This window comes from Engystomops pustulosus, chromosome 9 (assembly GCF_040894005.1).
Source record: "Engystomops pustulosus chromosome 9, aEngPut4.maternal, whole genome shotgun sequence".
Lineage (NCBI taxonomy): Eukaryota > Metazoa > Chordata > Amphibia > Anura > Leptodactylidae > Engystomops > Engystomops pustulosus.
This window is the reverse complement of record NC_092419.1, coordinates 66,014,059-66,039,502: the sequence shown is the minus strand read 5'-3', so window position 1 is coordinate 66,039,502 and position 25,444 is coordinate 66,014,059. Positions and strand designations below refer to the sequence as shown.

The 25,444-nt window shown below is 45.0% G+C and overlaps 72 pseudogenes; all 72 read right to left on the bottom strand.

Moving 5' to 3' along the window:
* Positions 1-71: 71 nt before the first annotated feature.
* LOC140100575 (5S ribosomal RNA) lies at positions 72-190 on the bottom strand (annotated as a pseudogene).
* Positions 191-407: 217 nt separating this feature from the next.
* LOC140099130 (5S ribosomal RNA) lies at positions 408-526 on the bottom strand (annotated as a pseudogene).
* A 70-nt stretch (positions 527-596) lies between these two features.
* Positions 597-715, bottom strand: LOC140090407 (5S ribosomal RNA; annotated as a pseudogene).
* A 448-nt stretch (positions 716-1,163) lies between these two features.
* Positions 1,164-1,282, bottom strand: LOC140079940 (5S ribosomal RNA; annotated as a pseudogene).
* A 259-nt stretch (positions 1,283-1,541) lies between these two features.
* On the bottom strand, positions 1,542-1,660 carry LOC140088693 (5S ribosomal RNA; annotated as a pseudogene).
* A 594-nt stretch (positions 1,661-2,254) lies between these two features.
* LOC140092298 (5S ribosomal RNA) lies at positions 2,255-2,373 on the bottom strand (annotated as a pseudogene).
* Positions 2,374-2,443: 70 nt separating this feature from the next.
* On the bottom strand, positions 2,444-2,562 carry LOC140091932 (5S ribosomal RNA; annotated as a pseudogene).
* A 70-nt stretch (positions 2,563-2,632) lies between these two features.
* On the bottom strand, positions 2,633-2,751 carry LOC140079939 (5S ribosomal RNA; annotated as a pseudogene).
* Positions 2,752-3,010: 259 nt separating this feature from the next.
* LOC140099129 (5S ribosomal RNA) lies at positions 3,011-3,129 on the bottom strand (annotated as a pseudogene).
* Positions 3,130-4,293: 1,164 nt separating this feature from the next.
* LOC140086317 (5S ribosomal RNA) lies at positions 4,294-4,412 on the bottom strand (annotated as a pseudogene).
* A 70-nt stretch (positions 4,413-4,482) lies between these two features.
* Positions 4,483-4,601, bottom strand: LOC140087787 (5S ribosomal RNA; annotated as a pseudogene).
* A 258-nt stretch (positions 4,602-4,859) lies between these two features.
* On the bottom strand, positions 4,860-4,978 carry LOC140100562 (5S ribosomal RNA; annotated as a pseudogene).
* A 217-nt stretch (positions 4,979-5,195) lies between these two features.
* LOC140088100 (5S ribosomal RNA) lies at positions 5,196-5,314 on the bottom strand (annotated as a pseudogene).
* A 70-nt stretch (positions 5,315-5,384) lies between these two features.
* Positions 5,385-5,503, bottom strand: LOC140079938 (5S ribosomal RNA; annotated as a pseudogene).
* A 259-nt stretch (positions 5,504-5,762) lies between these two features.
* On the bottom strand, positions 5,763-5,881 carry LOC140088321 (5S ribosomal RNA; annotated as a pseudogene).
* Positions 5,882-5,951: 70 nt separating this feature from the next.
* Positions 5,952-6,070, bottom strand: LOC140089522 (5S ribosomal RNA; annotated as a pseudogene).
* Positions 6,071-6,140: 70 nt separating this feature from the next.
* On the bottom strand, positions 6,141-6,259 carry LOC140088692 (5S ribosomal RNA; annotated as a pseudogene).
* A 258-nt stretch (positions 6,260-6,517) lies between these two features.
* Positions 6,518-6,636, bottom strand: LOC140100550 (5S ribosomal RNA; annotated as a pseudogene).
* Positions 6,637-6,853: 217 nt separating this feature from the next.
* LOC140099127 (5S ribosomal RNA) lies at positions 6,854-6,972 on the bottom strand (annotated as a pseudogene).
* A 70-nt stretch (positions 6,973-7,042) lies between these two features.
* Positions 7,043-7,161, bottom strand: LOC140090406 (5S ribosomal RNA; annotated as a pseudogene).
* A 448-nt stretch (positions 7,162-7,609) lies between these two features.
* LOC140079937 (5S ribosomal RNA) lies at positions 7,610-7,728 on the bottom strand (annotated as a pseudogene).
* A 260-nt stretch (positions 7,729-7,988) lies between these two features.
* Positions 7,989-8,107, bottom strand: LOC140085037 (5S ribosomal RNA; annotated as a pseudogene).
* A 217-nt stretch (positions 8,108-8,324) lies between these two features.
* Positions 8,325-8,443, bottom strand: LOC140099126 (5S ribosomal RNA; annotated as a pseudogene).
* A 70-nt stretch (positions 8,444-8,513) lies between these two features.
* On the bottom strand, positions 8,514-8,632 carry LOC140090405 (5S ribosomal RNA; annotated as a pseudogene).
* A 448-nt stretch (positions 8,633-9,080) lies between these two features.
* Positions 9,081-9,199, bottom strand: LOC140079935 (5S ribosomal RNA; annotated as a pseudogene).
* Positions 9,200-9,458: 259 nt separating this feature from the next.
* On the bottom strand, positions 9,459-9,577 carry LOC140097684 (5S ribosomal RNA; annotated as a pseudogene).
* Positions 9,578-10,171: 594 nt separating this feature from the next.
* On the bottom strand, positions 10,172-10,290 carry LOC140092297 (5S ribosomal RNA; annotated as a pseudogene).
* A 70-nt stretch (positions 10,291-10,360) lies between these two features.
* On the bottom strand, positions 10,361-10,479 carry LOC140091931 (5S ribosomal RNA; annotated as a pseudogene).
* A 70-nt stretch (positions 10,480-10,549) lies between these two features.
* On the bottom strand, positions 10,550-10,668 carry LOC140079934 (5S ribosomal RNA; annotated as a pseudogene).
* A 449-nt stretch (positions 10,669-11,117) lies between these two features.
* Positions 11,118-11,236, bottom strand: LOC140093089 (5S ribosomal RNA; annotated as a pseudogene).
* Positions 11,237-12,023: 787 nt separating this feature from the next.
* Positions 12,024-12,142, bottom strand: LOC140086316 (5S ribosomal RNA; annotated as a pseudogene).
* A 70-nt stretch (positions 12,143-12,212) lies between these two features.
* On the bottom strand, positions 12,213-12,331 carry LOC140087786 (5S ribosomal RNA; annotated as a pseudogene).
* A 258-nt stretch (positions 12,332-12,589) lies between these two features.
* On the bottom strand, positions 12,590-12,708 carry LOC140100538 (5S ribosomal RNA; annotated as a pseudogene).
* A 217-nt stretch (positions 12,709-12,925) lies between these two features.
* Positions 12,926-13,044, bottom strand: LOC140088099 (5S ribosomal RNA; annotated as a pseudogene).
* Positions 13,045-13,114: 70 nt separating this feature from the next.
* Positions 13,115-13,233, bottom strand: LOC140079933 (5S ribosomal RNA; annotated as a pseudogene).
* Positions 13,234-13,492: 259 nt separating this feature from the next.
* LOC140079931 (5S ribosomal RNA) lies at positions 13,493-13,611 on the bottom strand (annotated as a pseudogene).
* Positions 13,612-13,681: 70 nt separating this feature from the next.
* On the bottom strand, positions 13,682-13,800 carry LOC140089521 (5S ribosomal RNA; annotated as a pseudogene).
* A 70-nt stretch (positions 13,801-13,870) lies between these two features.
* On the bottom strand, positions 13,871-13,989 carry LOC140088691 (5S ribosomal RNA; annotated as a pseudogene).
* A 406-nt stretch (positions 13,990-14,395) lies between these two features.
* On the bottom strand, positions 14,396-14,514 carry LOC140084918 (5S ribosomal RNA; annotated as a pseudogene).
* A 70-nt stretch (positions 14,515-14,584) lies between these two features.
* LOC140098140 (5S ribosomal RNA) lies at positions 14,585-14,703 on the bottom strand (annotated as a pseudogene).
* Positions 14,704-14,961: 258 nt separating this feature from the next.
* On the bottom strand, positions 14,962-15,080 carry LOC140100526 (5S ribosomal RNA; annotated as a pseudogene).
* Positions 15,081-15,297: 217 nt separating this feature from the next.
* On the bottom strand, positions 15,298-15,416 carry LOC140099125 (5S ribosomal RNA; annotated as a pseudogene).
* A 70-nt stretch (positions 15,417-15,486) lies between these two features.
* LOC140079930 (5S ribosomal RNA) lies at positions 15,487-15,605 on the bottom strand (annotated as a pseudogene).
* A 70-nt stretch (positions 15,606-15,675) lies between these two features.
* On the bottom strand, positions 15,676-15,794 carry LOC140088506 (5S ribosomal RNA; annotated as a pseudogene).
* Positions 15,795-16,053: 259 nt separating this feature from the next.
* On the bottom strand, positions 16,054-16,172 carry LOC140079929 (5S ribosomal RNA; annotated as a pseudogene).
* Positions 16,173-16,431: 259 nt separating this feature from the next.
* On the bottom strand, positions 16,432-16,550 carry LOC140096726 (5S ribosomal RNA; annotated as a pseudogene).
* A 258-nt stretch (positions 16,551-16,808) lies between these two features.
* On the bottom strand, positions 16,809-16,927 carry LOC140100514 (5S ribosomal RNA; annotated as a pseudogene).
* A 217-nt stretch (positions 16,928-17,144) lies between these two features.
* LOC140099124 (5S ribosomal RNA) lies at positions 17,145-17,263 on the bottom strand (annotated as a pseudogene).
* Positions 17,264-17,333: 70 nt separating this feature from the next.
* LOC140079928 (5S ribosomal RNA) lies at positions 17,334-17,452 on the bottom strand (annotated as a pseudogene).
* Positions 17,453-17,522: 70 nt separating this feature from the next.
* On the bottom strand, positions 17,523-17,641 carry LOC140088505 (5S ribosomal RNA; annotated as a pseudogene).
* A 259-nt stretch (positions 17,642-17,900) lies between these two features.
* Positions 17,901-18,019, bottom strand: LOC140079927 (5S ribosomal RNA; annotated as a pseudogene).
* A 259-nt stretch (positions 18,020-18,278) lies between these two features.
* LOC140096724 (5S ribosomal RNA) lies at positions 18,279-18,397 on the bottom strand (annotated as a pseudogene).
* A 258-nt stretch (positions 18,398-18,655) lies between these two features.
* Positions 18,656-18,774, bottom strand: LOC140081976 (5S ribosomal RNA; annotated as a pseudogene).
* Positions 18,775-18,991: 217 nt separating this feature from the next.
* On the bottom strand, positions 18,992-19,110 carry LOC140099122 (5S ribosomal RNA; annotated as a pseudogene).
* Positions 19,111-19,180: 70 nt separating this feature from the next.
* Positions 19,181-19,299, bottom strand: LOC140079926 (5S ribosomal RNA; annotated as a pseudogene).
* Positions 19,300-19,369: 70 nt separating this feature from the next.
* Positions 19,370-19,488, bottom strand: LOC140088504 (5S ribosomal RNA; annotated as a pseudogene).
* Positions 19,489-19,747: 259 nt separating this feature from the next.
* LOC140079925 (5S ribosomal RNA) lies at positions 19,748-19,866 on the bottom strand (annotated as a pseudogene).
* Positions 19,867-20,125: 259 nt separating this feature from the next.
* LOC140088690 (5S ribosomal RNA) lies at positions 20,126-20,244 on the bottom strand (annotated as a pseudogene).
* Positions 20,245-20,838: 594 nt separating this feature from the next.
* LOC140092294 (5S ribosomal RNA) lies at positions 20,839-20,957 on the bottom strand (annotated as a pseudogene).
* A 70-nt stretch (positions 20,958-21,027) lies between these two features.
* Positions 21,028-21,146, bottom strand: LOC140091929 (5S ribosomal RNA; annotated as a pseudogene).
* A 70-nt stretch (positions 21,147-21,216) lies between these two features.
* On the bottom strand, positions 21,217-21,335 carry LOC140079923 (5S ribosomal RNA; annotated as a pseudogene).
* Positions 21,336-21,594: 259 nt separating this feature from the next.
* On the bottom strand, positions 21,595-21,713 carry LOC140099120 (5S ribosomal RNA; annotated as a pseudogene).
* Positions 21,714-21,971: 258 nt separating this feature from the next.
* LOC140084043 (5S ribosomal RNA) lies at positions 21,972-22,090 on the bottom strand (annotated as a pseudogene).
* A 71-nt stretch (positions 22,091-22,161) lies between these two features.
* On the bottom strand, positions 22,162-22,280 carry LOC140093088 (5S ribosomal RNA; annotated as a pseudogene).
* A 451-nt stretch (positions 22,281-22,731) lies between these two features.
* On the bottom strand, positions 22,732-22,850 carry LOC140085514 (5S ribosomal RNA; annotated as a pseudogene).
* A 70-nt stretch (positions 22,851-22,920) lies between these two features.
* On the bottom strand, positions 22,921-23,039 carry LOC140086809 (5S ribosomal RNA; annotated as a pseudogene).
* Positions 23,040-23,826: 787 nt separating this feature from the next.
* On the bottom strand, positions 23,827-23,945 carry LOC140086315 (5S ribosomal RNA; annotated as a pseudogene).
* A 70-nt stretch (positions 23,946-24,015) lies between these two features.
* On the bottom strand, positions 24,016-24,134 carry LOC140087785 (5S ribosomal RNA; annotated as a pseudogene).
* A 258-nt stretch (positions 24,135-24,392) lies between these two features.
* LOC140100502 (5S ribosomal RNA) lies at positions 24,393-24,511 on the bottom strand (annotated as a pseudogene).
* A 217-nt stretch (positions 24,512-24,728) lies between these two features.
* Positions 24,729-24,847, bottom strand: LOC140088098 (5S ribosomal RNA; annotated as a pseudogene).
* Positions 24,848-24,917: 70 nt separating this feature from the next.
* On the bottom strand, positions 24,918-25,036 carry LOC140079922 (5S ribosomal RNA; annotated as a pseudogene).
* A 259-nt stretch (positions 25,037-25,295) lies between these two features.
* LOC140079921 (5S ribosomal RNA) lies at positions 25,296-25,414 on the bottom strand (annotated as a pseudogene).
* Positions 25,415-25,444: the final 30 nt, after the last annotated feature.

Sequence of the window (25,444 nt, the reverse complement as noted above, 5' to 3'; positions counted from 1 at the left end):
ACAGCAGCTGTTCAATTTGAACCTTCTTTTACTATCTCATAGAGAAACTAACACATTTTCAGGTTCAAAAAGGTCAACGGAACTTGGGATTCCCAGCCAGTCTCCCATGCTGGTACTTGCCAAGCCTTAAGCTGCATTGCTGCTGCGATCTGATGAGAGCAGGCACATTCAGCTTAGAATGGCCGTTGACAGCAGCTGTTCAATTTGAACCTTCTTTTACTATCTCATAGAGAAACTAACTCAATTTTCAGGTTCAAAAAGGTCAACGGAACTTGGGATTCCCAGCCAGTCTCCCATGCTGGTACTTGCCAAGCCTTAGCTTAGAATGGGCGTTGACAGCAGCTGTTCAATTTGAACCTTCTTTTACTATCTCATAGAGAAACTAACACAATTTTCAGGTTCAAAAAGGTCAACGGAACTTGGGATTCCCAGCCAGTCTCCCATGCTGGTACTTGCCAAGCCTTAAGCTGCATTGCTGCTGCGATCTGACGAGAGCAGGCACATTCAGCTTAGAATGGCCGTTGACAGCAGCTGTTCAATTTGAACCTTCTTTTACTATCTCATAGAGAAACTAATACAATTTTCAGGTTCAAAAAGGTCAATAGAACTTGGGATTCCCAGCCAGTCTCCCATGCTGGTACTTGCCAAGCCTTAAGCTGCATTGCTGCTGCGATCTGACGAGAGCAGGCACATTCAGCTTAGAATGGCCGTTGACAGCAGCTGTTCAATTTGAACCTTCTTTTACTATCTCATAGAGAAACTAACACAATTTTCAGGTTCAAAAAGGTCAATGGAACTTGGGATTCCCTGCCAGTCTCCCATGCTGGTACTTGCCAAGCCTTAAGCTGCATTGCTGCTGCGATCTGACGAGAGCAGGCACATTCAGCTTAGAATGGCCATTGACAGCAGCTGTTCAATTTGAACCTTCTTTTACTATCTCATAGAGAAACTAACACAATTTTCAGGTTCAAAAAGGTCAACAGAACTTGGGATTCCCAGTCAGTCTCCCATGCTGGTACTTGCCAAGCCTTAAGCTGCATCGCTGCTGCGATCTGACAAGAGCACACACATTCAGCTTAGAAGGGCCGTTGACAGCAGCTGTTCAATTTGAACCTTCTTTTACTATCTCATAGAGAAACTAACACAATTTTCAGGTTCAAAAAGGTCAACAGAACTTGGGATTCCCAGCCAGTCTCCCATGCTGGTACTTGCCAAGCCTTAAGCTGCATTGCTGCTGCGATCTGACGAGAGCAGGCACATTCAGCTTAGAATGGCCGTTGACAGCAGATGTTCAATTTGAACCTTCTTTTACTATCTCATAGAGAAAATAACACAATTTTCAGGTTCAAAAAGGTCAACAGAACTTGGGATTTCCAGCCAGTCTCCCATGCTGGTACTTGCCAAACCTTAAGCTGCATTGCTGCTGCGATCTGACGAAAGCAGGCACATTCAGCTTAATATGGCCGTTGACAGCAGCTGTTCAATTTGAACCTTCTTTTACCATCTTTGACAGAGAAACTAACAATTTTCAGGTTCAAAAAGGTCAACGGAACGTGGGATTCCCAGCCAGTCTCCCATGCTGGTACTTGCCAAGCCTTAAGCTGCATTGCTGCTGCGATCTGACGAGAGCAGGCACATTCAGCTTAGAATGGCCGTTGACAGCAGCTGCCTAATTTCTACTTTCTTTTACTATCTCATAGAGAAACTAACACAATTTTCAGGTTCAAAAAGGTCAACAGAACTTGGGATTCCCAGCCAGTCTCCCATGCTGGTACTTGCCAAGCCTTAAGCTGCAACGCTGCTGCGATCTGACAAGAGCATGCACATTCAGCTTAGAATGGCCGTTGACAGCAGCTGTTCAATTTGAACCTTCTTTTACTATCTCATAGAGAAACTAACACATTTTCAGGTTCAAAAAGGTCAACGGAACTTGGGATTCCCAGCCAGTCTCCCATGCTGGTACTTGCCAAGCCTTAAGCTGCAACGCTGCTGCGATCTGACAAGAGCATGCACATTCAGCTTAGAATGGCCGTTGACAGCAGCTGTTCAATTTGAACCTTCTTTTACTATCTCATAGAGAAACTAACTCAATTTTCAGGTTCAAAAAGGTCAATGGAACTTGGGATTCCCAGCCAGTCTCCCATGCTGGTACTTGCCAAGCCTTAGCTTAGAATGGGCGTTGACAGCAGCTGTTCAATTTTAACCTTCTTTTACTATCTCATAGAGAAACTAACACAATTTTCAGGTTCAAAAAGGTCAACAGAACTTGGGATTCCCAGCCAGTCTCCCATGCTGGTACTTGCCAAGCCTTAAGCTGCAACGCTGCTGCGATCTGACGAGAGCAGGCACATTCAGCTTAGAATGGCCGTTGACAGCAGCTGTTCAATTTGAACCTTCTTTTACTATCTCATAGAGAAACTAACACAATTTTCAGGCTCAAAAAGGTCAACGGAACTTAGGATTCCCAGCCAGTCTCCCATGCTGGTACATGCCAAGCCTTAAGCTGCATTGCTGCTGCGATCTGACGAGAGCAGGCACATTCAGCTTAGAATGGCCGTTGACAGCAGCTGTTCAGTTTGAACCTTCTTTTACTATCTCATAGAGAAACTAACACAATTTTCAGGTTCAAAAAGGTCAACAGAACTTGGGATTCCCAGCCAGTCTCCCATGCTGGTACTTGCCAAGCCTTAAGCTGCATTGCTGCTGCGATCTGACGAGAGCAGGCACATTCAGCTTAGAATGGCCGTTGACAGCAGCTGTTCAATTTGAACCTTCTTTTACTATCTCATAGAGAAACTAACACAATTTTCAGGTTCAAAAAGGTCAACAGAACTTGGGATTCCCAGCCAGTCTCCCATGCTGGTTTTTGCCAAGCCTTAAGCTGCATTGCTGCTGCGATCTGACGAGAGCAGGCACATTCAGCTTAGAATGGCCGTTGACAGCAGCTGTTCAATTTGAACCTTCTTTTACCATCTTTGACAGAGAAACTAACAATTTTCAGGTTCAAAAAGGTCAACGGAACTTGGGATTCCCAGCCAGTCTCCCATGCTGGTACTTGCCAAGCCTTAAGCTGCATTGCTGCTGCGATCTGACGAGAGCAGGCACATTCAGCTTAGAATGGCCGTTGACAGCAGCTGCCTAATTTCTACTTTGTTTTACTATCTCATAGAGAAACTAACACAATTTTCAGGTTCAAAAAGGTCAAGAGAACTTGGGATTCCCAGCCAGACTCCCATGCTGGTACTTGCCAAGCCTTAAGCTGCAACGCTGCTGCGATCTGACAAGAGCATGCACATTCAGCTTAGAATGGCAGTTGACAGCAGCTGTTCAATTTGAACCTTCTTTTACTATCTCATAGAGAAACTAACACAATTTTCAGGTTCAAAAAGTCAACGGAACTTGGGATTCCCAGCCAGTCTCCCATGCTGGTACTTGTCAAGCCTTAAGCTGCATTGCTGCTGCGATCTGACGAGAGCAGGCACATTCAGCTTAGAATGGCCGTTGACAGCAGCTGTTCAATTTGAACCTTCTTTTACTATCTCATAGAGAAACTAACACAATTTTCAGGTTCAAAAAGGTCAACGGAACTTGGGACTCCCAGCCAGTCTCCCATGCTGGTACTTGCCAAGCCTTAAGCTGCATTGCTGCTGCGATCTGACGAGAGCAGGCACATTAAGCTTAGTAGAATGGCCGTTGACAGCAGTTGTTCAATTTGAACCTTCTTTTACTATCTCATAGAGAAACTAACACGATTTTCAGGTTCAAAAATGTCAACAGAACTTGGGATTCCCAGCCAGTCTCCCATGCTGGTACTTGCAAAGCCTTAAGCTGCATTGCTGCTGCGATCTGACCAGAGCATGCACATTCAGCTTAGAATGGCTGTTGACAGCAGCTGTTCAATTTGAACCTTCTTTTACTATCTCATAGAGAAACTAACACAATTTTCAGGTTCAAAAAGGTCAATGGAACTTGGGATTCCCAGCTAGTCTCCCATGCTGGTACTTGCCAAGCCTTAAGCTGCATTGCTGCTGCGATCTGACAAGAGCATGCACATTCAGCTTAGAATGGCTGTTGACAGCAGCTGTTCAATTTGAACCTTCTTTTACTATCTCATAGAGAAACTAACTCAATTTTCAGGTTCAAAAAGGTCAATGGAACTTGGGATTCCCAGCCAGTCTCCCATGCTGGTACTTGCCAAGCCTTAGCTTAGAATGGGCGTTGACAGCAGCTGTTCAATTTGAACCTTCTTTTACTATCTCATAGAGAAACTAACACAATTTTCAGGTTCAAAAAGGTCAACGGAACTTGGGATTCCCAGCCAGTCTCCCATGCTGGTACTTGCCAAACCTTAAGCTGCATTGCTGCTGCGATCTGACGAGAGCAGGCACATTCAGCTTAGAATGGCCGTTGACAGCAGCTGTTCAATTTGAACCTTCTTTTACCATCTTTGACAGAGAAACTAACAATTTTCAGGTTCAAAAAGGTCAACAGAACATGGGATTCCCAGCCAGTCTCCCATGCTGGTACTTGCCAAGCCTTAAGCTGCATTGCTGCTGCGATCTGACGAGAGCAGGCACATTCAGCTTAGAATGGCCGTTGACAGCAGCTGCCTAATTTCTACTTTCTTTTACTATCTCATAGAGAAACTAACACAATTTTCAGGTTCAAAAAGGTCAACAGAACTTGGGATTCCCAGGCAGTCTCCCATGCTGGTACTTGCCAAGCCTTAAGCTGCAACGCTGCTGCGATCTGACAAGAGCATGCACATTCAGCTTAGAATGGCCGTTGACAGCAGCTGTTCAATTTGAACCTTCTTTTACTATCTCATAGAGAAACTAACACATTTTCAGGTTCAAAAAGGTCAACGGAACTTGGGATTCCCAGCCAGTCTCCCATGCTGGTACTTGCCAAGCCTTAAGCTGCATTGCTGCTGCGATCTGATGAGAGCAGGCACATTCAGCTTAGAATGGCCGTTGACAGCAGCTGTTCAATTTGAACCTTCTTTTACTATCTCATAGAGAAACTAACTCAATTTTCAGGTTCAAAAAGGTCAATGGAATTTGGGATTCCCAGCCAGTCTCCCATGCTGGTACTTGCCAAGCCTTAGCTTAGAATGGGCGTTGACAGCAGCTGTTCAATTTGAACCTTCTTTTACTATCTCATAGAGAAACTAACACAATTTTCAGGTTCAAAAAGGTCAACGGAACTTGGGATTCCCAGCCAGTCTGCCATGCTGGTACTTGCCAAGCCTTAAGCTGCATTGCTGCTGCGATCTGACGAGAGCAGGCACATTCAGCTTAGAATGGCCGTTGACAGCAGCTGTTCAATTTGAACCTTCTTTTACTATCTCATAGAGAAACTAATACAATTTTCAGGTTCAAAAAGGTCAACAGAACTTGGGATTCCCAGCCAGTCTCCCATGCTGGTACTTGCCAAGCCTTAAGCTGCATTGCTGCTGCGATCTGACGAGAGCAGGCACATTCAGCTTAGAATGGCCGTTGACAGCAGCTGTTCAATTTGAACCTTCTTTTACTATCTCATAGAGAAACTAACACAATTTTCAGGTTCAAAAAGGTCAATGGAACTTGGGATTCCCTGCCAGTCTCCCATGCTGGTACTTGCCAAGCCTTAAGCTGCATTGCTGCTGCGATCTGACAAGAGCACACACATGCAGCTTAGAAGGGCCGTTGACAGCAGCTGTTCAATTTGAACCTTCTTTTACTATCTCATAGAGAAACTAACACAATTTTCAGGTTCAAAAAGACCAACAGAACTTGGGATTCCCAGCCAGTCTCCCATGCTGGTACTTGCCAAGCCTTAAGCTGCATTGCTGCTGCGATCTGACGAGAGCAGGCACATTCAGCTTAGAATGGCCGTTGACAGCAGCTGTTCAATTTGAACCTTCTTTTACTATCTCATAGAGAAACTAACACAATTTTCAGGTTCAAAAAGGTCAACAGAACTTGGGATTCCCAGCCAGTCTCCCATGCTGGTACTTGCCAAACCTTAAGCTGCATTGCTGCTGCGATCTGACGAGAGCAGGCACATTCAGCTTAATATGGCCGTTGACAGCAGCTGTTCAATTTGAACCTTCTTTTACCATCTTTGACAGAGAAACTAACAATTTTCAGGTTCAAAAAGGTCAACGGAACGTGGGATTCCCAGCCAGTCTCCCATGCTGGTACTTGCCAAGCCTTAAGCTGCATTGCTGCTGCGATCTGACGAGAGCAGGCACATTCAGCTTAGAATGGCCGTTGACAGCAGCTGCCTAATTTCTACTTTCTTTTACTATCTCATAGAGAAACTAACACAATTTTCAGGTTCAAAAAGGTCAACAGAACTTGGGATTCCCAAGCAGTCTCCCATGCTGGTACTTGCCAAGCCTTAAGCTGCAACGCTGCTGCGATCTGACAAGAGCATGCACATTCAGCTTAGAATGGCCGTTGACAGCAGCTGTTCAATTTGAACCTTCTTTTACTATCTCATAGAGAAACTAACACATTTTCAGGTTCAAAAAGGTCAACGGAACTTGGGATTCCCAGCCAGTCTCCCATGCTGGTACTTGCCAAGCCTTAAGCTGCATTGCTGCTGCGATCTGATGAGAGCAGGCACATTCAGCTTAGAATGGCCGTTGACAGCAGCTGTTCAATTTGAACCTTCTTTTACTATCTCATAGAGAAACTAACTCAATTTTCAGGTTCAAAAAGGTCAACGGAACTTGGGATTCCCAGCCAGTCTCCCATGCTGGTACTTGCCAAGCCTTAGCTTAGAATGGGCGTTGACAGCAGCTGTTCAATTTGAACCTTCTTTTACTATCTCATAGAGAAACTAACACAATTTTCAGGTTCAAAAAGGTCAACGGAACTTGGGATTCCCAGCCAGTCTCCCATGCTGGTACTTGCCAAGCCTTAAGCTGCATTGCTGCTGCGATCTGACGAGAGCAGGCACATTCAGCTTAGAATGGCCGTTGACAGCAGCTGTTCAATTTGAACCTTCTTTTACTATCTCATAGAGAAACTAATACAATTTTCAGGTTCAAAAAGGTCAATAGAACTTGGGATTCCCAGCCAGTCTCCCATGCTGGTACTTGCCAAGCCTTAAGCTGCATTGCTGCTGCGATCTGACGAGAGCAGGCACATTCAGCTTAGAATGGCCGTTGACAGCAGCTGTTCAATTTGAACCTTCTTTTACTATCTCATAGAGAAACTAACACAATTTTCAGGTTCAAAAAGGTCAATGGAACTTGGGATTCCCTGCCAGTCTCCCATGCTGGTACTTGCCAAGCCTTAAGCTGCATTGCTGCTGCGATCTGACGAGAGCAGGCACATTCAGCTTAGAATGGCCATTGACAGCAGCTGTTCAATTTGAACCTTCTTTTACTATCTCATAGAGAAACTAACACAATTTTCAGGTTCAAAAAGGTCAACAGAACTTGGGATTCCCAGTCAGTCTCCCATGCTGGTACTTGCCAAGCCTTAAGCTGCATCGCTGCTGCGATCTGACAAGAGCACACACATTCAGCTTAGAAGGGCCGTTGACAGCAGCTGTTCAATTTGAACCTTCTTTTACTATCTCATAGAGAAACTAACACAATTTTCAGGTTCAAAAAGGTCAACAGAACTTGGGATTCCCAGCCAGTCTCCCATGCTGGTACTTGCCAAGCCTTAAGCTGCATTGCTGCTGCGATCTGACGAGAGCAGGCACATTCAGCTTAGAATGGCCGTTGACAGCAGCTGTTCAATTTGAACCTTCTTTTACTATCTCATAGAGAAAATAACACAATTTTCAGGTTAAAAAAAGGTCAACAGAACTTGGGATTTCCAGCCAGTCTCCCATGCTGGTACTTGCCAAACCTTAAGCTGCATTGCTGCTGCGATCTGACGAAAGCAGGCACATTCAGCTTAATATGGCCGTTGACAGCAGCTGTTCAATTTGAACCTTCTTTTACCATCTTTGACAGAGAAACTAACAATTTTCAGGTTCAAAAAGGTCAACGGAACGTGGGATTCCCAGCCAGTCTCCCATGCTGGTACTTGCCAAGCCTTAAGCTGCATTGCTGCTGCGATCTGATGAGAGCAGGCACATTCAGCTTAGAATGGCCGTTGACAGCAGCTGTTCAATTTGAACCTTCTTTTACTATCTCATAGAGAAACTAACTCAATTTTCAGGTTCAAAAAGGTCAACGGAACTTGGGATTCCCAGCCAGTCTCCCATGCTGGTACTTGCCAAGCCTTAGCTTAGAATGGGCGTTGACAGCAGCTGTTCAATTTGAACCTTCTTTTACTATCTCATAGAGAAACTAACACAATTTTCAGGTTCAAAAAGGTCAACGGAACTTGGGATTCCCAGCCAGTCTCCCATGCTGGTACTTGCCAAGCCTTAAGCTGCATTGCTGCTGCGATCTGACGAGAGCAGGCACATTCAGCTTAGAATGGCCGTTGACAGCAGCTGTTCAATTTGAACCTTCTTTTACTATCTCATAGAGAAACTAATACAATTTTCAGGTTCAAAAAGGTCAATAGAACTTGGGATTCCCAGCCAGTCTCCCATGCTGGTACTTGCCAAGCCTTAAGCTGCATTGCTGCTGCGATCTGACGAGAGCAGGCACATTCAGCTTAGAATGGCCGTTGACAGCAGCTGTTCAATTTGAACCTTCTTTTACTATCTCATAGAGAAACTAACACAATTTTCAGGTTCAAAAAGGTCAATGGAACTTGGGATTCCCTGCCAGTCTCCCATGCTGGTACTTGCCAAGCCTTAAGCTGCATTGCTGCTGCGATCTGACGAGAGCAGGCACATTCAGCTTAGAATGGCCATTGACAGCAGCTGTTCAATTTGAACCTTCTTTTACTATCTCATAGAGAAACTAACACAATTTTCAGGTTCAAAAAGGTCAACAGAACTTGGGATTCCCAGTCAGTCTCCCATGCTGGTACTTGCCAAGCCTTAAGCTGCATCGCTGCTGCGATCTGACAAGAGCACACACATTCAGCTTAGAAGGGCCGTTGACAGCAGCTGTTCAATTTGAACCTTCTTTTACTATCTCATAGAGAAACTAACACAATTTTCAGGTTCAAAAAGGTCAACAGAACTTGGGATTCCCAGCCAGTCTCCCATGCTGGTACTTGCCAAGCCTTAAGCTGCATTGCTGCTGCGATCTGACGAGAGCAGGCACATTCAGCTTAGAATGGCCGTTGACAGCAGCTGTTCAATTTGAACCTTCTTTTACTATCTCATAGAGAAAATAACACAATTTTCAGGTTCAAAAAGGTCAACAGAACTTGGGATTTCCAGCCAGTCTCCCATGCTGGTACTTGCCAAACCTTAAGCTGCATTGCTGCTGCGATCTGACGAAAGCAGGCACATTCAGCTTAATATGGCCGTTGACAGCAGCTGTTCAATTTGAACCTTCTTTTACCATCTTTGACAGAGAAACTAACAATTTTCAGGTTCAAAAAGGTCAACGGAACGTTGGATTCCCAGCCAGTCTCCCATGCTGGTACTTGCCAAGCCTTAAGCTGCATTGCTGCTGCGATCTGACGAGAGCAGGCACATTCAGCTTAGAATGGCCGTTGACAGCAGCTGCCTAATTTCTACTTTCTTTTACTATCTCATAGAGAAACTAACACAATTTTCAGGTTCAAAAAGGTCAACAGAACTTGGGATTCCCAGCCAGTCTCCCATGCTGGTACTTGCCAAGCCTTAAGCTGCAACGCTGCTGCGATCTGACAAGAGCATGCACATTCAGCTTAGAATGGCCGTTGACAGCAGCTGTTCAATTTGAACCTTCTTTTACTATCTCATAGAGAAACTAACACATTTTCAGGTTCAAAAAGGTCAACGGAACTTGGGATTCCCAGCCAGTCTCCCATGCTGGTACTTGCCAAGCCTTAAGCTGCAACGCTGCTGCGATCTGACAAGAGCATGCACATTCAGCTTAGAATGGCCGTTGACAGCAGCTGTTCAATTTGAACCTTCTTTTACTATCTCATAGAGAAACTAACTCAATTTTCAGGTTCAAAAAGGTCAATGGAACTTGGGATTCCCAGCCAGTCTCCCATGCTGGTACTTGCCAAGCCTTAGCTTAGAATGGGCGTTGACAGCAGCTGTTCAATTTTAACCTTCTTTTACTATCTCATAGAGAAACTAACACAATTTTCAGGTTCAAAAAGGTCAACAGAACTTGGGATTCCCAGCCAGTCTCCCATGCTGGTACTTGCCAAGCCTTAAGCTGCAACGCTGCTGCGATCTGACGAGAGCAGGCACATTCAGCTTAGAATGGCCGTTGACAGCAGCTGTTCAATTTGAACCTTCTTTTACTATCTCATAGAGAAACTAACACAATTTTCAGGCTCAAAAAGGTCAACGGAACTTAGGATTCCCAGCCAGTCTCCCATGCTGGTACATGCCAAGCCTTAAGCTGCATTGCTGCTGCGATCTGACGAGAGCAGGCACATTCAGCTTAGAATGGCCGTTGACAGCAGCTGTTCAGTTTGAACCTTCTTTTACTATCTCATAGAGAAACTAACACAATTTTCAGGTTCAAAAAGGTCAACAGAACTTGGGATTCCCAGCCAGTCTCCCATGCTGGTACTTGCCAAGCCTTAAGCTGCATTGCTGCTGCGATCTGACGAGAGCAGGCACATTCAGCTTAGAATGGCCGTTGACAGCAGCTGTTCAATTTGAACCTTCTTTTACTATCTCATAGAGAAACTAACACAATTTTCAGGTTCAAAAAGGTCAACAGAACTTGGGATTCCCAGCCAGTCTCCCATGCTGGTTTTTGCCAAGCCTTAAGCTGCATTGCTGCTGCGATCTGACGAGAGCAGGCACATTCAGCTTAGAATGGCCGTTGACAGCAGCTGTTCAATTTGAACCTTCTTTTACCATCTTTGACAGAGAAACTAACAATTTTCAGGTTCAAAAAGGTCAAGAGAACTTGGGATTCCCAGCCAGTCTCCCATGCTGGTACTTGCCAAGCCTTAAGCTGCATTGCTGCTGCGATCTGACGAGAGCAGGCACATTCAGCTTAGAATGGCCGTTGACAGCAGCTGTTCAATTTGAACCTTCTTTTACTATCTCATAGAGAAACTAACACAATTTTCAGGTTAAAAAAAGGTCAACGGAACTTATGATTCCCAGCCAGTCTCCCATGCTGGTACTTGCCAAGCCTTAAGCTGCATTGCTGCTGCGATCTGACGAGAGCAGGCACATTCAGCTTAGAATGGCCGTTGACAGCAGCTGTTCAATTTGAACCTTCTTTTACTATCTCATAGAGAAACTAACACAATTTTCAGGTTCAAAAAGGTCAACGGAACTTGGGACTCCCAGCCAGTCTCCCATGCTGGTACTTGCCAAGCCTTAAGCTGCATTGCTGCTGCGATCTGACGAGAGCAGGCACATTAAGCTTAGTAGAATGGCCGTTGACAGCAGTTGTTCAATTTGAACCTTCTTTTACTATCTCATAGAGAAACTAACACGATTTTCAGGTTCAAAAATGTCAACAGAACTTGGGATTCCCAGCCAGTCTCCCATGCTGGTACTTGCAAAGCCTTAAGCTGCATTGCTGCTGCGATCTGACCAGAGCATGCACATTCAGCTTAGAATGGCTGTTGACAGCAGCTGTTCAATTTGAACCTTCTTTTACTATCTCATAGAGAAACTAACACAATTTTCAGGTTCAAAAAGGTCAATGGAACTTGGGATTCCCAGCTAGTCTCCCATGCTGGTACTTGCCAAGCCTTAAGCTGCATTGCTGCTGCGATCTGACAAGAGCATGCACATTCAGCTTAGAATGGCTGTTGACAGCAGCTGTTCAATTTGAACCTTCTTTTACTATCTCATAGAGAAACTAACTCAATTTTCAGGTTCAAAAAGGTCAATGGAACTTGGGATTCCCAGCCAGTCTCCCATGCTGGTACTTGCCAAGCCTTAGCTTAGAATGGGCGTTGACAGCAGCTGTTCAATTTGAACCTTCTTTTACTATCTCATAGAGAAACTAACACAATTTTCAGGTTCAAAAAGGTCAACGGAACTTGGGATTCCCAGCCAGTCTCCCATGCTGGTACTTGCCAAACCTTAAGCTGCATTGCTGCTGCGATCTGACGAGAGCAGGCACATTCAGCTTAGAATGGCCGTTGACAGCAGCTGTTCAATTTGAACCTTCTTTTACCATCTTTGACAGAGAAACTAACAATTTTCAGGTTCAAAAAGGTCAACAGAACATGGGATTCCCAGCCAGTCTCCCATGCTGGTACTTGCCAAGCCTTAAGCTGCATTGCTGCTGCGATCTGACGAGAGCAGGCACATTCAGCTTAGAATGGCCGTTGACAGCAGCTGCCTAATTTCTACTTTCTTTTACTATCTCATAGAGAAACTAACACAATTTTCAGGTTCAAAAAGGTCAACAGAACTTGGGATTCCCAGGCAGTCTCCCATGCTGGTACTTGCCAAGCCTTAAGCTGCAACGCTGCTGCGATCTGACAAGAGCATGCACATTCAGCTTAGAATGGCCGTTGACAGCAGCTGTTCAATTTGAACCTTCTTTTACTATCTCATAGAGAAACTAACACATTTTCAGGTTCAAAAAGGTCAACGGAACTTGGGATTCCCAGCCAGTCTCCCATGCTGGTACTTGCCAAGCCTTAAGCTGCATTGCTGCTGCGATCTGATGAGAGCAGGCACATTCAGCTTAGAATGGCCGTTGACAGCAGCTGTTCAATTTGAACCTTCTTTTACTATCTCATAGAGAAACTAACTCAATTTTCAGGTTCAAAAAGGTCAATGGAATTTGGGATTCCCAGCCAGTCTCCCATGCTGGTACTTGCCAAGCCTTAGCTTAGAATGGGCGTTGACAGCAGCTGTTCAATTTGAACCTTCTTTTACTATCTCATAGAGAAACTAACACAATTTTCAGGTTCAAAAAGGTCAACGGAACTTGGGATTCCCAGCCAGTCTGCCATGCTGGTACTTGCCAAGCCTTAAGCTGCATTGCTGCTGCGATCTGACGAGAGCAGGCACATTCAGCTTAGAATGGCCGTTGACAGCAGCTGTTCAATTTGAACCTTCTTTTACTATCTCATAGAGAAACTAATACAATTTTCAGGTTCAAAAAGGTCAACAGAACTTGGGATTCCCAGCCAGTCTCCCATGCTGGTACTTGCCAAGCCTTAAGCTGCATTGCTGCTGCGATCTGACGAGAGCAGGCACATTCAGCTTAGAATGGCCGTTGACAGCAGCTGTTCAATTTGAACCTTCTTTTACTATCTCATAGAGAAACTAACACAATTTTCAGGTTCAAAAAGGTCAATGGAACTTGGGATTCCCTGCCAGTCTCCCATGCTGGTACTTGCCAAGCCTTAAGCTGCATTGCTGCTGCGATCTGACAAGAGCACACACATTCAGCTTAGAAGGGCCGTTGACAGCAGCTGTTCAATTTGAACCTTCTTTTACTATCTCATAGAGAAACTAACACAATTTTCAGGTTCAAAAAGGTCAACAGAACTTGGGATTCCCAGCCAGTCTCCCATGCTGGTACTTGCCAAGCCTTAAGCTGCATTGCTGCTGCGATCTGACGAGAGCAGGCACATTCAGCTTAGAATGGCCGTTGACAGCAGCTGTTCAATTTGAACCTTCTTTTACTATCTCATAGAGAAACTAACACAATTTTCAGGTTCAAAAAGGTCAACAGAACTTGGGATTCCCAGCCAGTCTCCCATGCTGGTACTTGCCAAACCTTAAGCTGCATTGCTGCTGCGATCTGACGAGAGCAGGCACATTCAGCTTAATATGGCCGTTGACAGCAGCTGTTCAATTTGAACCTTCTTTTACCATCTTTGACAGAGAAACTAACAATTTTCAGGTTCAAAAAGGTCAACGGAACGTGGGATTCCCAGCCAGTCTCCCATGCTGGTACTTGCCAAGCCTTAAGCTGCATTGCTGCTGCGATCTGACGAGAGCAGGCACATTCAGCTTAGAATGGCCGTTGACAGCAGCTGCCTAATTTCTACTTTCTTTTACTATCTCATAGAGAAACTAACACAATTTTCAGGTTCAAAAAGGTCAACAGAACTTGGGATTCCCAGCCAGTCTCCCATGCTGGTACTTGCCAAGCCTTAAGCTGCAACGCTGCTGCGATCTGACAAGAGCATGCACATTCAGCTTAGAATGGCCGTTGACAGCAGCTGTTCAATTTGAACCTTCTTTTACTATCTCATAGAGAAACTAACTCAATTTTCAGGTTCAAAAAGGTCAATGGAACTTGGGATTCCCAGCCAGTCTCCCATGCTGGTACTTGCCAAGCCTTAGCTTAGAATGGGCGTTGACAGCAGCTGTTCAATTTGAACCTTCTTTTACTATCTCATAGAGAAACTAACACAATTTTCAGGTTCAAAAAGGTCAACAGAACTTGGGATTCCCAGCCAGTCTCCCATGCTGGTACTTGCCAAACCTTAAGCTGCATTGCTGCTGCGTTCTGACGAGAGCAGGCACATTCAGCTTAGAATGGCCGTTGACAGCAGCTGTTCAATTTGAACCTTCTTTTACCATCTTTGACAGAGAAACTAACAATTTTCAGGTTCAAAAAGGTCAACAGAACGTGGGATTTCCAGCCAGTCTCCCATGCTGGTACTTGCCAAGCCTTAAGCTGCATTGCTGCTGCGATCTGACGAGAGCAGGCACATTCAGCTTAGAATGGCCGTTGACAGCAGCTGCCTAATTTCTACTTTCTTTTACTATCTCATAGAGAAACTAACACAATTTTCAGGTTCAAAAAGGTCAACAGAACTTGGGATTCCCAAGCAGTCTCCCATGCTGGTACTTGCCAAGCCTTAAGCTGCAACGCTGCTGCGATCTGACAAGAGCATGCACATTCAGCTTAGAATGGCCGTTGACAGCAGCTGTTCAATTTGAACCTTCTTTTACTATCTCATAGAGAAACTAACACATTTTCAGGTTCAAAAAGGTCAACGGAACTTGGGATTCCCAGCCAGTCTCCCATGCTGGTACTTGCCAAGCCTTAAGCTGCATTGCTGCTGCGATCTGATGAGAGCAGGCACATTCAGCTTAGAATGGCCGTTGACAGCAGCTGTTCAATTTGAACCTTCTTTTACTATCTCATAGAGAAACTAACTCAATTTTCAGGTTCAAAAAGGTCAATGGAACTTGGGATTCCCAGCCAGTCTCCCATGCTGGTACTTGCCAAGCCTTAGCTTAGAATGGGCGTTGACAGCAGCTGTTCAATTTGAACCTTCTTTTACTATCTCATAGAGAAACTAACACAATTTTCAGGTTCAAAAAGGTCAACGGAACTTGGGATTCCCAGCCAGTCTCCCATGCTGGTACTTGCCAAGCCTTAAGCTGCATTGCTGCTGCGATCTGACGAGAGCAGGCACATTCAGCTTAGAATGGCCGTTGACAGCAGCTGTTCAATTTGAACCTTCTTTTACTATCTCATAGAGAAACTAATACAATTTTCAGGTTCAAAAAGGTCAACAGAACTTGGGATTCCCAGCCAGTCTCCCATGCTGGTACTTGCCAAGCCTTAAGCTGCATTGCTGCTGCGATCTGACGAGAGCAGGCACATTCAGCTTAGAATGGCCGTTGACAGCAGCTGTTCAATTTGAACCTTCTTTTACTATCTCATAGAGAAACTAACACAATTTTCAGGTTCAAAAAGGTCAATGGAACTTGGGATTCCCTGCCAGTCTCCCATGCTGGTACTTGCCAAGCCTTAAGCTGCATTGCTGCTGCGATCTGACGAGAGCAGGCACATTCAGCTTAGAATGGCCATTGACAGCAGCTGTTCAATTTGAACCTTCTTTTACTATCTCATAGAGAAACTAACACAATTTTCAGGTTCAAAAAGGTCAACAGAACTTGGGATTCCCAGTCAGTCTCCCATGCTGGTACTTGCCAAGCCTTAAGCTGCATCGCTGCTGCGATCTGACAAGAGCACACACATTCAGCTTAGAAGGGCCGTTGACAGCAGCTGTTCAATTTGAACCTTCTTTTACTATCTCATAGAGAAACTAACACAATTTTCAGGTTCAAAAAGGTCAACAGAACTTGGGATTCCCAGCCAGTCTCCCATGCTGGTACTTGCCAAGCCTTAAGCTGCATTGCTGCTGCGATCTGACGAGAGCAGGCACATTCAGCTTAGAATGGCCGTTGACAGCAGCTGTTCAATTTGAACCTTCTTTTACTATCTCATAGAGAAACTAACACAATTTTCAGGTTCAAAAAGGTCAACAGAACTTGGGATTTCCAGCCAGTCTCCCATGCTGGTACTTGCCAAACCTTAAGCTGCATTGCTGCTGCGATCTGACGAAAGCAGGCACATTCAGCTTAATATGGCCGTTGACAGCAGCTGTTCAATTTGAACCTTCTTTTACCATCTTTGACAGAGAAACTAACAATTTTCAGGTTCAAAAAGGTCAATGGAACGTGGGATTCCCAGCCAGTCTCCCATGCTGGTACTTGCCAAGCCTTAAGCTGCATTGCTGCTGCGATCTGACGAGAGCAGGCACATTCAGCTTAGAATGGCCGTTGACAGCAGCTGCCTAATTTCTACTTTCTTTTACTATCTCATAGAGAAACTAACACAATTTTCAGGTTCAAAAAGGTCAACAGAACTTGGGATTCCCAGCCAGTCTCCCATGCTGGTACTTGCCAAGCCTTAAGCTGCAACGCTGCTGCGATCTGACAAGAGCATGCACATTCAGCTTAGAATGGCCGTTGACAGCAGCTGTTCAATTTGAACCTTCTTTTACTATCTCATAGAGAAACTAACACATTTTCAGGTTCAAAAAGGTCAACGGAACTTGGGATTCCCAGCCAGTCTCCCATGCTGGTACTTGCCAAGCCTTAAGCTGCATTGCTGCTGCGATCTGATGAGAGCAGGCACATTCAGCTTAGAATGGCCGTTGACAGCAGCTGTTCAATTTGAACCTTCTTTTACTATCTCATAGAGAAACTAACTCAATTTTCAGGTTCAAAAAGGTCAATGGAACTTGGGATTCCCAGCCAGTCTCCCATGCTGGTACTTGCCAAGCCTTAGCTTAGAATGGGCGTTGACAGCAGCTGTTCAATTTGAACCTTCTTTTACTATCTCATAGAGAAACTAACACAATTTTCAGGTTCAAAAAGGTCAACGGAACTTGGGATTCCCAGCCAGTCTCCCATGCTGGTACTTGCCAAGCCTTAAGCTGCATTGCTGCTGCGATCTGACGAGAGCAGGCACATTCAGCTTAGAATGGCCGTTGACAGCAGCTGTTCAATTTGAACCTTCTTTTACTATCTCATAGAGAAACTAATACAATTTTCAGGTTCAAAAAGGTCAACAGAACTTGGGATTCCCAGCCAGTCTCCCATGCTGGTACTTGCCAAGCCTTAAGCTGCATTGCTGCTGCGATCTGACGAGAGCAGGCACATTCAGCTTAGAATGGCCGTTGACAGCAGCTGTTCAATTTGAACCTTCTTTTACTATCTCATAGAGAAACTAACACAATTTTCAGGTTCAAAAAGGTCAATGGAACTTGGGATTCCCTGCCAGTCTCCCATGCTGGTACTTGCCAAGCCTTAAGCTGCATTGCTGCTGCGATCTGACGAGAGCAGGCACATTCAGCTTAGAATGGCCATTGACAGCAGCTGTTCAATTTGAACCTTCTTTTACTATCTCATAGAGAAACTAACACAATTTTCAGGTTCAAAAAGGTCAACAGAACTTGGGATTCCCAGTCAGTCTCCCATGCTGGTACTTGCCAAGCCTTAAGCTGCATCGCTGCTGCGATCTGACAAGAGCACACACATTCAGCTTAGAAGGGCCGTTGACAGCAGCTGTTCAATTTGAACCTTCTTTTACTATCTCATAGAGAAACTAACACAATTTTCAGGTTCAAAAAGGTCAACAGAACTTGGGATTCCCAGCCAGTCTCCCATGCTGGTACTTGCCAAGCCTTAAGCTGCATTGCTGCTGCGATCTGACGAGAGCAGGCACATTCAGCTTAGAATGGCCGTTGACAGCAGCTGTTCAATTTGAACCTTCTTTTACTATCTCATAGAGAAAATAACACAATTTTCAGGTTCAAAAAGGTCAACAGAACTTGGGATTTCCAGCCAGTCTCCCATGCTGGTACTTGCCAAACCTTAAGCTGCATTGCTGCTGCGATCTGACGAAAGCAGGCACATTCAGCTTAATATGGCCGTTGACAGCAGCTGTTCAATTTGAACCTTCTTTTACCATCTTTGACAGAGAAACTAACAATTTTCAGGTTCAAAAAGGTCAATGGAACGTGGGATTCCCAGCCAGTCTCCCATGCTGGTACTTGCCAAGCCTTAAGCTGCATTGCTGCTGCGATCTGACGAGAGCAGGCACATTCAGCTTAGAATGGCCGTTGACAGCAGCTGCCTAATTTCTACTTTCTTTTACTATCTCATAGAGAAACTAACACAATTTTCAGGTTCAAAAAGGTCAACAGAACTTGGGATTCCCAGCCAGTCTCCCATGCTGGTACTTGCCAAGCCTTAAGCTGCAACGCTGCTGCGATCTGACAAGAGCATGCACATTCAGCTTAGAATGGCCGTTGACAGCAGCTGTTCAATTTGAACCTTCTTTTACTATCTCATAGAGAAACTAACACATTTTCAGGTTCAAAAAGGTCAACGGAACTTGGGATTCCCAGCCAGACTCCCATGCTGGTACTTGCCAAGCCTTAAGCTGCATTGCTGCTGCGATCTGATGAGAGCAGGCACATTCAGCTTAGAATGGCCGTTGACAGCAGCTGTTCAATTTGAACCTTCTTTTACTATCTCATAGAGAAACTAACTCAATTTTCAGGTTCAAAAAGGTCAATGGAACTTGGGATTCCCAGCCAGTCTCCCATGCTGGTACTTGCCAAGCCTTAGCTTAGAATGGGCGTTGACAGCAGCTGTTCAATTTGAACCTTCTTTTACTATCTCATAGAGAAACTAACACAATTTTCAGGTTCAAAAAGGTCAACGGAACTTGGGATTCCCAGCCAGTCTCCCATGCTGGTACTTGCCAAGCCTTAAGCTGCATTGCTGCTGCGATCTGACGAGAGCAGGCACATTCAGCTTAGAATGGCCGTTGACAGCAGCTGTTCAATTTGAACCTTCTTTTACTATCTCATAGAGAAACTAATACAATTTTCAGGTTCAAAAAGGTCAACAGAACTTGGGATTCCCAGCCAGTCTCCCATGCTGGTACTTGCCAAGCCTTAAGCTGCATTGCTGCTGCGATCTGACGAGAGCAGGCACATTCAGCTTAGAATGGCCGTTGACAGCAGCTGTTCAATTTGAACCTTCTTTTACTATCTCATAGAGAAACTAACACAATTTTCAGGTTCAAAAAGGTCAATGGAACTTGGGATTCCCTGCCAGTCTCCCATGCTGGTACTTGCCAAGCCTTAAGCTGCATTGCTGCTGCGATCTGACGAGAGCAGGCACATTCAGCTTAGAATGGCCATTGACAGCAGCTGTTCAATTTGAACCTTCTTTTACTATCTCATAGAGAAACTAACACAATTTTCAGGTTCAAAAAGGTCAACAGAACTTGGGATTCCCAGTCAGTCTCCCATGCTGGTACTTGCCAAGCCTTAAGCTGCATCGCTGCTGCGATCTGACAAGAGCACACACATTCAGCTTAGAAGGGCCGTTGACAGCAGCTGTTCAATTTGAACCTTCTTTTACTATCTCATAGAGAAACTAACACAATTTTCAGGTTCAAAAAGGTCAACAGAACTTGGGATTCCCAGCCAGTCTCCCATGCTGGTACTTGCCAAGCCTTAAGCTGCATTGCTGCTGCGATCTGACGAGAGCAGGCACATTCAGCTTAGAATGGCCGTTGACAGCAGCTGTTCAATTTGAACCTTCTTTTACTATCTCATAGAGAAAATAACACAATTTTCAGGTTCAAAAAGGTCAACAGAACTTGGGATTTCCAGCCAGTCTCCCATGCTGGTACTTGCCAAACCTTAAGCTGCATTGCTGCTGCGATCTGACGAAAGCAGGCACATTCAGCTTAATATGGCCGTTGACAGCAGCTGTTCAATTTGAACCTTCTTTTACCATCTTTGACAGAGAAACTAACAATTTTCAGGTTCAAAAAGGTCAACGGAACGTGGGATTCCCAGCCAGTCTCCCATGCTGGTACTTGCCAAGCCTTAAGCTGCATTGCTGCTGCGATCTGACGAGAGCAGGCACATTCAGCTTAGAATGGCCGTTGACAGCAGCTGCCTAATTTCTACTTTCTTTTACTATCTCATAGAGAAACTAACACAATTTTCAGGTTCAAAAAGGTCAACAGAACTTGGGATTCCCAGCCAGTCTCCCATGCTGGTACTTGCCAAGCCTTAAGCTGCAACGCTGCTGCGATCTGACAAGAGCATGCACATTCAGCTTAGAATGGCCGTTGACAGCAGCTGTTCAATTTGAACCTTCTTTTACTATCTCATAGAGAAACTAACACATTTTCAGGTTCAAAAAGGTCAACGGAACTTGGGATTCCCAGCCAGTCTCCCATGCTGGTACTTGCCAAGCCTTAAGCTGCAACGCTGCTGCGATCTGACAAGAGCATGCACATTCAGCTTAGAATGGCCGTTGACAGCAGCTGTTCAATTTGAACCTTCTTTTACTATCTCATAGAGAAACTAACTCAATTTTCAGGTTCAAAAAGGTCAATGGAACTTGGGATTCCCAGCCAGTCTCCCATGCTGGTACTTGCCAAGCCTTAGCTTAGAATGGGCGTTGACAGCAGCTGTTCAATTTTAACCTTCTTTTACTATCTCATAGAGAAACTAACACAATTTTCAGGTTCAAAAAGGTCAACAGAACTTGGGATTCCCAGCCAGTCTCCCATGCTGGTACTTGCCAAGCCTTAAGCTGCAACGCTGCTGCGATCTGACGAGAGCAGGCACATTCAGCTTAGAATGGCCGTTGACAGCAGCTGTTCAATTTGAACCTTCTTTTACTATCTCATAGAGAAACTAACACAATTTTCAGGCTCAAAAAGGTCAACGGAACTTAGGATTCCCAGCCAGTCTCCCATGCTGGTACATGCCAAGCCTTAAGCTGCATTGCTGCTGCGATCTGACGAGAGCAGGCACATTCAGCTTAGAATGGCCGTTGACAGCAGCTGTTCAGTTTGAACCTTCTTTTACTATCTCATAGAGAAACTAACACAATTTTCAGGTTCAAAAAGGTCAACAGAACTTGGGATTCCCAGCCAGTCTCCCATGCTGGTACTTGCCAAGCCTTAAGCTGCATTGCTGCTGCGATCTGACGAGAGCAGGCACATTCAGCTTAGAATGGCCGTTGACAGCAGCTGTTCAATTTGAACCTTCTTTTACTATCTCATAGAGAAACTAACACAATTTTCAGGTTCAAAAAGGTCAACAGAACTTGGGATTCCCAGCCAGTCTCCCATGCTGGTTTTTGCCAAGCCTTAAGCTGCATTGCTGCTGCGATCTGACGAGAGCAGGCACATTCAGCTTAGAATGGCCGTTGACAGCAGCTGTTCAATTTGAACCTTCTTTTACCATCTTTGACAGAGAAACTAACAATTTTCAGGTTCAAAAAGGTCAACGGAACTTGGGATTCCCAGCCAGTCTCCCATGCTGGTACTTGCCAAGCCTTAAGCTGCATTGCTGCTGCGATCTGACGAGAGCAGGCACATTCAGCTTAGAATGGCCGTTGACAGCAGCTGCCTAATTTCTACTTTGTTTTACTATCTCATAGAGAAACTAACACAATTTTCAGGTTCAAAAAGGTCAAGAGAACTTGGGATTCCCAGCCAGACTCCCATGCTGGTACTTGCCAAGCCTTAAGCTGCAACGCTGCTGCGATCTGACAAGAGCATGCACATTCAGCTTAGAATGGCAGTTGACAGCAGCTGTTCAATTTGAACCTTCTTTTACTATCTCATAGAGAAACTAACACAATTTTCAGGTTCAAAAAGTCAATGGAACTTGGGATTCCCAGCCAGTCTCCCATGCTGGTACTTGCCAAGCCTTAAGCTGCATTGCTGCTGCGATCTGACGAGAGCAGGCGCATTCAGCTTAGAATGGCCGTTGACAGCAGCTGTTCAATTTGAACCTTCTTTTACTATCTCATAGAGAAACTAACACAATTTTCAGGTTAAAAAAAGGTCAACGGAACTTATGATTCCCAGCCAGTCTCCCATGCTGGTACTTGCCAAGCCTTAAGCTGCATTGCTGCTGCGATCTGACGAGAGCAGGCACATTCAGCTTAGAATGGCCGTTGACAGCAGCTGTTCAATTTGAACCTTCTTTTACTATCTCATAGAGAAACTAACACAATTTTCAGGTTCAAAAAGGTCAACGGAACTTGGGACTCCCAGCCAGTCTCCCATGCTGGTACTTGCCAAGCCTTAAGCTGCATTGCTGCTGCGATCTGACGAGAGCAGGCACATTAAGCTTAGTAGAATGGCCGTTGACAGCAGTTGTTCAATTTGAACCTTCTTTTACTATCTCATAGAGAAACTAACACGATTTTCAGGTTCAAAAATGTCAACAGAACTTGGGATTCCCAGCCAGTCTCCCATGCTGGTACTTGCAAAGCCTTAAGCTGCATTGCTGCTGCGATCTGACCAGAGCATGCACATTCAGCTTAGAATGGCTGTTGACAGCAGCTGTTCAATTTGAACCTTCTTTTACTATCTCATAGAGAAACTAACACAATTTTCAGGTTCAAAAAGGTCAACGGAACTTGGGATTCCCAGCTAGTCTCCCATGCTGGTACTTGCCAAGCCTTAAGCTGCATTGCTGCTGCGATCTGACGAGAGCAGGCACATTCAGCTTAGAATGGCCGTTGACAGCAACTGTTCAATTTGAACCTTATTTTACTACCTCATAGAGAAACTAACACAATTTTCAGGTTCAAAAAGGTCAACAGAACTTAGGATTCCCAGCCAGTCTCCCATGCTGGTACTTGCCAAGCCTTAAGCTGCATTGCTGCTGCGATCTGACGAGAGCAGGCACATTCAGCTTAGAATGGCCGTTGACAGCAGCTGTTCAATTTGAACCTTCTTTTACTATCTCATAGAGAAACTAACACAATTTTCAGGTTCAAAAAGGTCAACGGAACTTGGGACTCCCAGCCAGTCTCCCATGCTGGTACTTGCCAAGCCTTAAGCTGCATTGCTGCTGCGATCTGACGAGAGCAGGCACATTAAGCTTAGTAGAATGGCCGTTGACAGCAGTTGTTCAATTTGAACCTTCTTTTACTATCTCATAGAGAAACTAACACGATTTTCAGGTTCAAAAATGTCAACAGAACTTGGGATTCCCAGCCAGTCTCCCATGCTGGTACTTGCAAAGCCTTAAGCTGCATTGCTGCTGCGATCTGACCAGAGCATGCACATTCAGCTTAGAATGGCTGTTGACAGCAGCTGTTCAATTTGAACCTTCTTTTACTATCTCATAGAGAAACTAACACAATTTTCAGGTTCAAAAAGGTCAATGGAACTTGGGATTCCCAGCTAGTCTCCCATGCTGGTACTTGCCAAGCCTTAAGCTGCATTGCTGCTGCGATCTGACAAGAGCATGCACATTCAGCTTAGAATGGCTGTTGACAGCAGCTGTTCAATTTGAACCTTCTTTTACTATCTCATAGAGAAACTAACTCAATTTTCAGGTTCAAAAAGGTCAATGGAACTTGGGATTCCCAGCCAGTCTCCCATGCTGGTACTTGCCAAGCCTTAGCTTAGAATGGGCGTTGACAGCAGCTGTTCAATTTGAACCTTCTTTTACTATCTCATAGAGAAACTAACACAATTTTCAGGTTCAAAAAGGTCAACGGAACTTGGGATTCCCAGCCAGTCTCCCATGCTGGTACTTGCCAAACCTTAAGCTGCATTGCTGCTGCGATCTGACGAGAGCAGGCACATTCAGCTTAGAATGGCCGTTGACAGCAGCTGTTCAATTTGAACCTTCTTTTACCATCTTTGACAGAGAAACTAACAATTTTCAGGTTCAAAAAGGTCAACAGAACATGGGATTCCCAGCCAGTCTCCCATGCTGGTACTTGCCAAGCCTTAAGCTGCATTGCTGCTGCGATCTGACGAGAGCAGGCACATTCAGCTTAGAATGGCCGTTGACAGCAGCTGCCTAATTTCTACTTTCTTTTACTATCTCATAGAGAAACTAACACAATTTTCAGGTTCAAAAAGGTCAACAGAACTTGGGATTCCCAGGCAGTCTCCCATGCTGGTACTTGCCAAGCCTTAAGCTGCAACGCTGCTGCGATCTGACAAGAGCATGCACATTCAGCTTAGAATGGCCGTTGACAGCAGCTGTTCAATTTGAACCTTCTTTTACTATCTCATAGAGAAACTAACACATTTTCAGGTTCAAAAAGGTCAACGGAACTTGGGATTCCCAGCCAGTCTCCCATGCTGGTACTTGCCAAGCCTTAAGCTGCATTGCTGCTGCGATCTGATGAGAGCAGGCACATTCAGCTTAGAATGGCCGTTGACAGCAGCTGTTCAATTTGAACCTTCTTTTACTATCTCATAGAGAAACTAACTCAATTTTCAGGTTCAAAAAGGTCAATGGAACTTGGGATTCCCAGCCAGTCTCCCATGCTGGTACTTGCCAAGCCTTAGCTTAGAATGGGCGTTGACAGCAGCTGTTCAATTTGAACCTTCTTTTACTATCTCATAGAGAAACTAACACAATTTTCAGGTTCAAAAAGGTCAACGGAACTTGGGATTCCCAGCCAGTCTGCCATGCTGGTACTTGCCAAGCCTTAAGCTGCATTGCTGCTGCGATCTGACGAGAGCAGGCACATTCAGCTTAGAATGGCCGTTGACAGCAGCTGTTCAATTTGAACCTTCTTTTACTATCTCATAGAGAAACTAATACAATTTTCAGGTTCAAAAAGGTCAACAGAACTTGGGATTCCCAGCCAGTCTCCCATGCTGGTACTTGCCAAGCCTTAAGCTGCATTGCTGCTGCGATCTGACGAGAGCAGGCACATTCAGCTTAGAATGGCCGTTGACAGCAGCTGTTCAATTTGAACCTTCTTTTACTATCTCATAGAGAAACTAACACAATTTTCAGGTTCAAAAAGGTCAATGGAACTTGGGATTCCCTGCCAGTCTCCCATGCTGGTACTTGCCAAGCCTTAAGCTGCATTGCTGCTGCGATCTGACAAGAGCACACACATTCAGCTTAGAAGGGCCGTTGACAGCAGCTGTTCAATTTGAACCTTCTTTTACTATCTCATAGAGAAACTAACACAATTTTCAGGTTCAAAAAGGTCAACAGAACTTGGGATTCCCAGCCAGTCTCCCATGCTGGTACTTGCCAAGCCTTAAGCTGCATTGCTGCTGCGATCTGACGAGAGCAGGCACATTCAGCTTAGAATGGCCGTTGACAGCAGCTGTTCAATTTGAACCTTCTTTTAC